Genomic DNA, 12613 nt, shown 5'->3' with positions numbered 1-12613 from the left:
TTATGAATGTTCATGCTTATGAGTTTTGGTAGATCATAGGAATTATGTGCAAATTGTTTGTTAGTATAATTCTTGACCTCAATGAAATAGTATGGAGTCCATAACTTGTCCTCAAATTACGGATTACCAAGAGTTTTATGTTTCCTTGATTTATGAGTTAGTTTAGATTAATGAAAAAAAAAATTGTGTTTTAGTTGTTTTCAATCCAAATTAATCTAGAGTTAGTTCATAAAATATGTTTTTTGTAACTTGTCTTCAACTTATATGAAAACTCATATTTATGAAACTTAAAACTAATAAAAGTGCCATGTGTTACATAAAAATGAAGAGTCTTTTTCATTAAATGGTTTTATGACTCCACAACTTGTCCTCAAGTTATGGATGTTGAAAAGTCAATTCCTTAAAATTGTAATTAGAAGATAAGGAGTTACATAAAAAAAATGAAGAGTCTTCATTTAAATGTACATTAAACTCATAAGTTATGAAATGAAAAGTCTTGAATAGTTTCAAAACCTTCCCTCAAGTTTTGGAATTTGTAAAGTCTTACTCTCTAATACTTTAATTCCAAATTGAACCCTTAGAATTTTAAAAGTTTAAAATTTAACCCTTATACTATTATTATTAGTTTAATTATATAGATATGTAAAAGATAAATTCAATCTTACCATTAGTAGGCCTCATTCACGAAGTCGGTCTATAAGTGGGTATAAGGTTGCTGCCCATAAAATGGCAGTTTAATGGATGTCCACTCTCACCCACCGCTTCCTTGACTGGTGGAGGGTCGTTAGCTGAAGGGGTAGGAAAGGACTATAAATCTTCCTTCATTAAAAGTATAATGATAAATACTAAGTAACTAAACACTTATAAATTCTCAATCTTGTTTAATTTACGAAAATGTGAAAATGGTGCTAACCCATGAAATTACACTTTGTATCTTACCAAGTCGTTAGTGGAAACTAATAAGGACTAGTAAGACTGGCAAAGGGTGACTTAAGTTTTATCATAGATCGGTGGAAAGCATGTGGTTAACCGGCACATCGATTAAGTGATTAAATTAAGGGTACCAAGTCAACTTGTATGGTTATTCACACCTTGTTTGTGATCCTCGGCATCCCAGTCACAAACTTGTGAGGGCGCAATCAAGATTCAAACATGCCATTGAAAGTTCAATGTATCTCAACAGTTCTAGGAGTTTCGAATCCAATTAAAACTTAATTATATTTTGTTTTTCATGGTGGAAATTGGTAAATCGTCATTTACCTACCTTAAAATATTTTATAGCTTGGATTACGGCATCCCTCTTCCAATTTATAAAATAGTTTGTTGGGTCCTAGCCTTAATATTTCATATTAGGTGTTATATTAAGGACTCTAAATCAACTAAACTTGAATTTCTCCCATTATAGATGTCTCGTTAAGACATCTATGGTCTTCCCAAATCCTTAGGAACAAGCTTCCTAATGAAGATGATATACCAAATGGCAACCAAGGTGAAAGATCAATCCCTTTGTCGCATATTAGTGGGAATGGAAATCATACGTCACTTCCTCCACCTCCTTCAATAATTCTCACTATCCCACAAGTTTCAAGACTTCAATAGTTCTATGTCGCTCAATCCCTATTGGCGATCAAAGTCTATATGTTCTTACATATTAGAGGTTAAGCCACATATTGATAAGCTGGGAGAGTCGGATGTCAAAGTCTAGAGGAAATTTGGCTATTGATTAGGTTCTGTAGTCACTTCCTGATAACAGACTATGACATGAACCTTAATGATCTTACATGTTTGCTTGATGATGTTGAATCAGCAATGATTTGGAGCCTTGGTAGAGCAAATTAGATTGGAAGATCTACTTCCCAAACCTATTTGGACATTAACATTGGTGACATTGGAAGTCCAGGAAAACTTTCTCTTCCCAATTGAAAGGGATCGGTCATGGTCAAGTCGTTTGATCTAATGGTAAAGAGAAAGGCTAAGTCTATGATAGTCCCGTATACCATTTCCAAAGAGTCCATATATTTCTTTTGCCAATAAAAGGGACATTGGCTGAGAAGCTGCCCAATTTACCTGAAATTTCATAAGGAATGTAAAGCCAAAAGGTTTGACTTTGCTTCAAGTAAACTCCATTATCTAACTCTATTAAGTCTCTTTTTGGGATTCTTAATACATGATGTAATGTAATTACATTTTGATGTTTTGGAAGAATCAAAAGAAGCTTATAGTATGATTATGCTAATCCTGATCGCGAAGATGGATTTCGATCGCATGGTCCAACAATCAGAATTTTGAGCTTCTGCATAAAAGTTATGATATATATATATATATATATATATATATATATATATATATATATATATATATATGTATATATTGCTTAGGAATAGATGACAAAATGTTTTTCATATCTGTTTGCATTTTAAGGATATGTTTTTCCGCAAGTTTTTAAATAAATATTTTTTTATTTTAAGTATCATTACAATGGCATTTGTGAAAAAATGTTGCTTATATGATTCCATTACTAGCAATATTGGAAATGGATTTGATTCTTTCATTTGTGGTAGTGTCTAAATTTACCAAATAAGTAAAGATTCTCATCACCCAAGTTTTAGTTGGATAGAAACTTGGAATTATGCAACTTGTATTGTATGATGAATGAGAATTTTTCATCTTTGGGAAATTAAGACTAATTCCTTATTCACATGTACATGTGAGTCAAGTGAAGGACTAAAGGATTGGGTACACTTAGTTGTGTGCTGGTCAAGTCCACCACAAAGAATGATATGACTATTCGTCATGTTTTACTAAAGTTTAGTAAATATGGCTATGCTTACAAGTTTAAGTATAATTCTGGATCATTGGAAGAGTTACAATGATAGGCAGAACGAATGAGAAGAATCAAATTTGGCAGAAGGATAAAAGTTTCTCAAATCTGAATAGATGGGAGAGTACTTTAGTATCATGTTTTATGATTATCTTATTGATTAGAAAAACCATATCACAATTGATCCTTCTAAGGACACCTTAGTGCATTCGTTTGGCTCAGGAGAGGAATCGTGAATTATTGAAATGTTTAAATCAAAAGATATATAATACTTTGTTTCAAAATCAAGTCTTAAAGTCATACTCTAAGATTGTAACTTGAGTGATATAATTTTAAGAAAGGTTTCTAACAATTATCAAATGTAGAGTAGCATGTTTCTTACTCTTGTACATTTGGGATTGGTAGGTTGTGATGTTTTGGATAAGAAAAAGACCAACTAAGATCAATTGTGTGAAGTGATAATCTTGATAAGAATTCTCACCAACTATTGAATATTTATCTGTCAAGGAATGGTTCTTGACAAAGTGAATCTTATATATCAAGAGGAAAGTGGGAGTATTAAAAGAACTTGAGATAGTTTCAATAACTAATCAAGTGTATTGTTAATCACTAGCCCACGACTTGGGCTTTGTAACCTATTGTGTTGACACATTCTTAATTCTATGACCATTCCAGTTAAAGTTGTCCATGCATGTGAGTTCTAAGACTTCTTAGTTGTTTTCATAACAACCTGGAAGCAATGGTAGGCCCTTGTGCTGCTAGATGGCAAGAAATTAAGATTGAACAAGTTCATTCCATATGAGTTTATATTTGTCACTAATATTGTCTTGTGGTTAAGGTTATGAAAAAATTACATGGATGTGTACACTTACACCATAAAATCTAAGTGTCATAAGTTTTCTCTTTAATTCATGAAAATGATGGTGAGGAAACTCTTTCACTAAGTAGATTTTGAGTAGATAGCAATTGTGAGAATGAAAAAAGGTCTAAATATTATGATTACGACATCCCTCTTCATAATTGTTTAGACACACATGTGAGTCATCTGATGAAAGTTGTATGTTTTTGATAAAGTCTTATCAAAGCATCTCGTATCAGAAATCTGAACTTTGGTAAGAAAGTCAATAATGTATGGATTATAAAAAGTCCAGCTGATTTCTAGATACATGTCAGATCTAGTGGGAGGATCAGTGTTAAGCTAATAATCATCATGTTAGTGGGAGCATGATTATTATGTTAAGTGTTGCAAGTTAGCAATGTTAATTATAGAAAACAAAGTTTCAACTCGGGTTTGAAAAGTTTTTTGCTATAATTAAGGGAGAGGATTTTATACTTCATTCCAATTCTACAAACTTAGATTGAGATATTAATCAACTTTAATCAAGGATATATATGAATGTTATGATGGAATGGTTCAACATAAGGAAATTCTATAATTGTTGCGTTCTTAAAATTCGATTATGATTACATCATACCTCTTCCTAGTTCGAATTGTGGGAACACGGTAGATAAAAATTTTATAGCATGAATCATGTCCCATATGATTTGGATATAGGTTTGATTACATGTGCCATAATATATATGCATTCTAAATTTTCCAAATGCGGAGGACATTAGGAGGGAAAAAGGAATAAAACAAGATATGACTAAAATGATTAAGCAATTGTCGAGGACAATTAGAAGTATGTGGTTAGGACCATATTGACATATTCTAAAAGAGGCAACTCTTGTTCAGAAGTGATAGTCAAAATGGTAATGTGGAATTGTTTCCATAGGTGGAAGTTATTTTTGAATCTGTGTAAGATTAGAAAGTTTAATGCAAAGAAGGATGTTCAAAGGAATGTGCTTTGAATTTGAGATTTTATTTCCATGGAACTTTTTTCCATTGGAATACTCGGTAATGTCTGTTGCCAAGTCTTTGTGACTTCTGTGCATAGTCATTACAATGGAATCATTTCACATAAGTTTAGAATCTAATATATTATAGTAGATGGCAGGAGTTTGGTATTCTTACATTTACAATAAGGATTGGAATTCTGAAACGACCATCACTGAAATATTTTCAATTGATCTATTTCACAAAGAGAAGACCATATGTAAACATAGTGTGCATAATTGGTGTATGGCATAGCTATTGTTTGGACGAACATAGTATGCATGTTTGGTGCATGGCATGACTATTATTATAATTCAAGTATTAAGTTGATAAATCAAAACGATGAATAATGAGTAATCAATATGGTGCTTAGATAAAAAGGGTTTTTATTTACACTCAAGAGTTTGGGGCCTTATAGGATTAAGTATTATTCTTGTGTATGACTTTGCATGTTTTGACTTGCAGAATAACTAGGTCATTCTTCCTGAATGACTAACTTATTCAAACCATCCACAATCGTTAATATGTTGGAAGTAGATATGAATCAAGACTATCATGAATCTGGCTTTTAAGATTTGTCTAAGGTGTATTAGACATAGCAGTGGTTGCTACAACATTCATGAGTGCTCATAAGTTCTCAGTATTGGATTCAACCCACGATCATTTGGATTCGCTTCATGGATTTTATCACGAGTGAATCGTGAGATGATAATATCTTATATTCTTCAAACCTAGAGATATGAGTTATTGACTACGAGTTGGTTATACATTGATTGCACGAAAACGCATTAGTAAGCCGGTGTTATAAAACGTGCCTTTGTGTATGATTCAACTAGTAGTCACTACAAGCGTATAAGTCGATGTTCATCCATTCCTTTTACTCTAACGGGATAAAAGCGATATCTGTGGGCCCCTCAATGATTTAGTGATGGCACCCCTAAGTGCTTGGTCAAGCCTGGACTGATTCAATTTGTTCAATTGGTCAGTCATCATAAATCAGACATTGGGAAACAAAAAATGGACAGAGAGAATGATTATAATCCGTGTCTCAGTCCATATGATATCTAGAATGGAGGAATATACGATCACTTATCTAGTGGACGCGTCAGTGATTTGTTCAGAGTTCGACAATAGCTTTTAAGAGCTATGATTGCTGGCCGGGTTGTTAAGGCGTACTTGCAATGATAGTTATTAGACTTATCCAAGTGGGAGCCTGTTGGATTAGTGTCTAGGCCCATAACTATAATTGGTATATACTTGACCCAATCCGAGCATGGTCCATTTGGGTTGCATGGCATCATGCATTTGGATAGACTAAAATGAGAGAAATAACACTTAAGGTTTATTAATATATTGTAGGTTGTAATATATTAAATAGATTATTTAGTTAGTGTTCATCAAGAATTAATCTAGAATTAATTAAGTAGATCAAAAGAAGACTAATTAAATATATGGGTTGATTGTTTAAATCATCCATACTTGTATAGTGGGCTAAGACTCCATGGATTATTAAGTTGGGCTAAAACCCATAGGATACTCCATGGACGCTCCATGGTGTATTTGAACCGATGGATCCAAGGAAATGGAAAGCCATGACAATTAGGGTTTACCCTAATTGTAACAACTATATAAGCATCATATTCTTGTGCAAAATCGGCCAATATGTGTGTATGTGGAGGGCAAGCCGATTTCATGAAGTGATGATTTCTCTCTAAGTTATTCCAAGTGCATATGATGTTGTGTGAACCATTTGAGGTGTCATATTTGGGGCACTAGGCTCTTGAGCTCCATGGAATCAAGCACCAACAAAGAGGTATGTATTTCTACTAGATTTTATATTACGTATATTTCAAAATATGCTAGTTAGGATAAATACCTTGGAAATTGATATTTGCATTTATAATAGAGAAAATATAGATACAATGTATTTAGGGTTGCATGTACACTTAGGAGTGTTACAATGCTTAAAAACCCAACATTGGTTTTCATATCCTAGGCATCTTTTCTTGTTATACTTGCTTAAATTGCTGAAAAAACGAAGATTTGAGCTATCTGGGCAGGGGACTCGACGATTCCATCAAGGGACTCGATGAGCCCAAGTGTAAACTCATCCAACTCGCGAAGCTGGTTCATGCACTCGACGAGTTGGAACCCCAATCAGCATATGTTCAATTTTTGGAGCTGGAATTGGTCTAGAATCATTTCCTTTGACTGTTTTGGACTTATAAAACCTAGTTTTTAAGTGGTAATGGTTATGCTAAGCCAATTTCAACACTATAATCAAAGTTTCAAGTTTTAAGTGTTTATGTAATTTTTGAAAAATGTTGATTATGAATGTTCATGCTTATGAGTTTTGGTAGATCGTAGGAATTATGTGCAAATTGTTTGTTAGTATAATTCTTGATCTCAATGAATTTGTATGGAGTCCATAACTCGTCCTCAAATTATGGATTACCAAGAGTTTTATGTTTCCTTGATTTATGAGTTAGTTTAGATTAATGAAAAAAATTGTGTTTTAGTTGTTTTCAATCCAAATTAATCTAGAGTTAGTTCATAAAATATGTTTTTTTGTAACTTGTCTTCAACTTATATGAAAAGTGATATTTATGAATCTTAAAACTCATAAAAGTGTCATTTGTTAAATAACAATGAAGAGTCTTTTTCATTAAATGGTTTTATGGTTCCACAACTTGTCCTCAAGTTATGGATGTTGAAAAGTTACTTCCTTAAAATTGTTATTAAAAGATAAGGAGTTACATAAAAAAAATGAAGAGAATTCATTTTAATGTACATTAAACTCATAAGTTATGAAATGAAAAGTCTTGATTAGTTTCAAAACCTTCCCTCAAGTTTTGGAATTTGTAAAGTCTTACTCTCTAATACTTTAATTCCAAATTGAACCCTTAGAATTTTAAAAGTTTAAAATTCAACCCTTATACTATTATTATAAGTTTAATTATATAGATATGTAAAAGATAAATTCAATCTTACCATTAGTAGGCCTCATTCACGAAGTCGGTCTATAAGTGGGTATAAGGTTGCTGCCCATAAAATGGCGGTTTAATGGGTGTCCACTCTCACCCACCGCTTCCTTGACTGGTGGAGGGTCGTTAGCCGAACGGGTAGGAAAGGACTATAATTCTCCCTTCATTAAAAGTATAATGATAAATACTAAGTAACTAAACATTTATAAATTCCCAATCTTATTTACTTTAGGAAAATGTGAAAATGGTGCTAACCCATGAAATAACACTTTGTATCTTACCAAGTCGTTAGTGGACACTAATAAGGACTAGTAAGAGTGGCAAAGGGTGACTTAAGTTTTATCATAGATCGGTGGAAAGCATGTGGTTAACCGGCACATCGATTAAGTGATTAAATTAAGGGTACCAAGTCAATTTGTATGGTTATTCACACTTTGTTTGTGATCCCTGGCATCCCAGTTACAAACTTGTGAGGGCGCAATCGAGATTCAATCATGCCATTGAAAGTTCAAAGTATCGAAACAGATCTAGGAGTTTCGAATCCAATTAAAACTTAATTATATTTCGTTTTTCATGGTGGAAATTGGTAAATCGTCGTTTACCTACCTTAAAATATTTTATAGCTTGGATTACGGCATCCCTCTTCCACGTTATAAAATAGTTTGTTGGGTCCTAGCCTTAATATTTCACACGGCGTGTTATATTAAGGACTTTAAATCAACTAAAATTGAATGTCTCCCGTTATAGATGTCTCGTTAAGACATCTATGGTCTTCCCAAATCTTTAGGAACAAGCTTCCTAACAAAGATGATATCCCAAATGGAAACCAAGGTGAAAGATCAATCTCTTTGTTGCATATTAGTGGGACTGGAAATCATATGTCACTTCCTCCACCTCCTTCAATAATTCTCCCTATCCCACAACTTTCAAGACTTGAATAGTTCTAAGTCGCTCAATCCCTATTGGCGATCAAAGTCTATATGTGCTTACATATTAGAGGTTAAGTCACATATTGACAAGCCGGGAGAGTCGGGTGTCAAAGTCTTGAGGAAATTTGGCTATTGATTGGGTTCTTTAGTCACTTCCTGATAACAGACTATGGCATGACCCTTAATGATCCTACATGTTTTCTTGACGATGCTAAATCATCAATGATTTGGAGCATTGGTAGAGCAAATTAGATTGGAAGATCTACTTCCCAAACCTATTTGGACATTGAAATTGGTGACATTAGAAGTCCAGGAAAACTTTCTCTTCCCAACTGAAAGGGATCGGCCATGATCAAGTCGTTTGACCTAATGGTAAAGACAAAGGCTAAGTCTATGATACCCCTGTATACCATTTCCAAAGAACCCATATATTTCTTTTGCCAATAAAAGGGACATTGGTTGAGAAGCTGCCCAATTTACCTGAAATTTCATAAGGAAGGTAAAGTCAAAAGGTTTGTCTTTGCTTCAGGTAAACTTCATTATCTAACTATATTAAGTCTCTTTTTGAGATTCTTAATACATGATGTAATGTAATTACATTTTGATGTTTTGGAAGAATCAAAGGAAGCTTATAGTATGATTATGCTGATCCTGATCGCGAAGATGGATTTCGATCGCATGGTCCGACGATCAGAATTTTGAGCTTCTGCATAAGAGTTATGATATATATATATATATATATATATATATATATATATATATATATATATATATATATATATATATATTGCTTAGGAATAGATGACAAAATGTTTTTCATATGTGTTTGCATTTTAAGGATATGATTTTCCGCAAGTTTTTAAATAAATATATTTTTTTTTATTTTAAGTATCATTACAATGGCATTTGTGAAAAAATGTTGCTTATATGATTCCATTGCTAGCAATATTGGAAAATGGATTTGATTCTTTCGTTTGTGGTAGTGTCTAAATTTACCAAATAAGGAAAGATTCTCATCACCCAAGTTTTAGTTGGATAGAAACTTGGAATTATGCAACTTGTATTGTATGATGAATGAGAAATTTTCATCTTTGGGAAATTAAGACTAATTCCTTGTTCACATGTACATGTGAGTCAAGTGAAGGACTAAAGGATTGGGTACACTTAGTTGTGTGTTGGTCAAGTCCACCACAAAGAATGATATGACTATTCGTCATGTTTTACTAAAGTTTAGTAAATATGGTTATACTTACAAGTTTAAGTATAATTCTGGATCATTGGAAGAGTTACAATGATAGGCAGAACGAATGAGAAGAATCAAATTTGGCAGAAGGATAAAAGTTTCTCAAATCTGAACAGATGGGAGAGTACTTTAGTATCATGTTTTATGATTATCTTATTGATTAGAAAAACCATATCACAATTGATCCTTCTAAGGACACCTTAGTGCATTCGTTTGGCTAAGGAGAGGAATCGTGAATTATTGAAATGTTTAAATAAAAAAGATATATCATACTTTGTTTCAAAATCAAGTCTTAAAGTCATACTCTAAGATTGTAACTTGAGTGATATAATTTTAAGAAAGGTTTCTAACAATTATCAAATGTAGAGTAGCATGTTTCTTACTCTTGTACATTTGGGATTGGTAGGTTGTGATGTTTTGGATAAGACAAAGACCAACTAAGATCAATTGTGTGAAGTGTTCATCTTGATAAGAATTCTCACCAACTCTTGAATATTTATCTGTCAAGGAATGGTTCTTGACAAAGTGAATCTTATATGTCAAGAGGAAAGTGGGAGTCTTAAAAGAACTTGAGATAGTTTCAAGAACTAATCAAGAGTATTGTTAATCACTAGCCCACGACTTGGGGTTTGTAACCTATCATATTAACACATTATTATTTTTGTGACCATTCCAGTTAAAGTTGTCCATGCATGTGAGTTCTAAGAGTTCTCAGTTGTTTTCATAATAATCTGGAAGCAATGGTAGGCCCTTGTGCTACTAGATGGCAAGAAATTAAGATTGAACAAGTTCAGTCGATATGAGTTTAGATTTGTCACTAATCTTGTCTTGTGATTAAGGTTATGACAAATTCACATGGATGTGAACACTTACACCATAAAATCTAAGTGTCATAAGGTTTCTCTTCGATTCATGAAAATGATGGTGATGAAACTCTTTCACTAGGTAGATTTTGAGTAGATAGCAATTATGAGAATGAAAAAAGGTCTAAATATTATGATTACGACATCCCTCTTCATAATTGTTTAGACACATATGTGAGCTATCTGAGGAAAGTTGTATGTTTTTGATAAAGTCTTATCAAAACATCTCGTATCAGAAATCTGAACTATGGTAAGAAAGTCAATAATGTATGGATTTCAAGAAGTCCACCTGATTTCTGGATACATGTCAGATCTAGTGGGAGCATAAGTGTTATGCTTATAATCATCATGTTAGTAGGAGCTTGATTATTATGTTAAGCGTTGCAAGTTAGCAATGTTAATTATAGAAAACAAAGTTTCAACTCGGGTTTGAAAAGTTTTTTGCTATAATTAAGGGAGAGGATTTTATACTTCATTCCAACTCTACAAGCTTAGATTGAGATTTTAATCAACTTTATTCAAGGATATATATATGAATGCTATGTTGGAATGGTTCAACATAAGGAAATTCTATATATGTTGCATTCTTAAAATTCGATTATGATTACGGCATACCTCTTCCAAATTGTGAGAACATGGCAGATAAAATTTTTATAGCATGAATCATGTCCCATATGCTTTGGGTATAGGTTTGATTACATGTGCCATAATATATATCCATTCTAAATTTTCCAAATGCCTAGGACATTAGGAGGGAAAAAGGAATAGAACAAGATATGACTAAAATGATTAAGCAATTTTCGAGGACAATTGGAAGTATGTGGTTAGGACCATATTGACATATTCTTAAAAGAGGCAACTCTTGTTTAGAAGTGATAGTCGAAATGGTAATGTGGAATTGTTTGCATAGGTGGAAGTTATTTTTGAATCTGTGTAAGATTAGAAAGCTTAATGAAAAGAAGGATGTTCAAAGGAATGTGCTTTGAATTTGAGATTTCATTTCCATGGAATTGTTTTCCATTGGAATACTCGGTAATGTCTGTTGCCAAGTCTTTGTGACTTCTGTGCATAGTCATTACAAGGGAATCATTTCACATAAGTTTAGAATCTAATATATTATAGTAGATGGCAAGATTTTGGTATTCTTACATTTACAATAAGGATTGGAATTCTGAAACAAACATCATTGAAATATTTTCAATTGATCTATTTCACAAAGAGAAGACCATATGTAAACATAGTGTGCATACTTGGTGTATGGCATAGCTATTGTTTGGACGAACATAGCATGCATGCTTGGTGCATGGCATGACTATTGTTTTAATTCAAGTATTAAGTTGATAAATCAAAACGATGAACAATGAGTAATCAATATGGTGCTTAGATAAAAAGGGTTTTTATTTACACTCAAGAGTTTGGGGCCTTGTAGGACTAAGTATTATTGTTGTGTATGACTTTGCATGTTTTGACTTGCAGAATAACTAGGTCATTCTTCCTGAATGACTAAGTTATTCAAACCATCCACAATCGTTCATATGTTGGAAGTAGATATGAATCAAGACTATCCTGAATCTGGTTTTTAAGATTTTTCTAAGGTGTATTAGACATAGCAATGGTTGCTACAACATTCATGAGTGCTCATAAGTTCTGAGTATTGGATTCAACCCACGCTCATTTAGATTCGCTTCATGGATTTTATAATGAGTGAATCGTGAGACGATAATATCTTATATTCTTCAAACCTAGAGATATGAGTTGTTGACTACGAGTTGGTTATACATTGATTGCACGAAAACGCATTGGTAACTCGATGTTATAAAACGTGCCTTTGTGTATGATTCAACTAGTAGTTAGTACAAGCATATGAGTCGACGTTTATCCATTCCTTTTACCCTAA

This window comes from Lactuca saligna, chromosome 9, assembly GCF_052625555.1.
Source record: "Lactuca saligna cultivar CGN05327 chromosome 9, ASM5262555v1, whole genome shotgun sequence".
NCBI lineage: Eukaryota > Viridiplantae > Streptophyta > Magnoliopsida > Asterales > Asteraceae > Lactuca > Lactuca saligna.
This window is presented reverse-complemented; position numbering follows the sequence as displayed.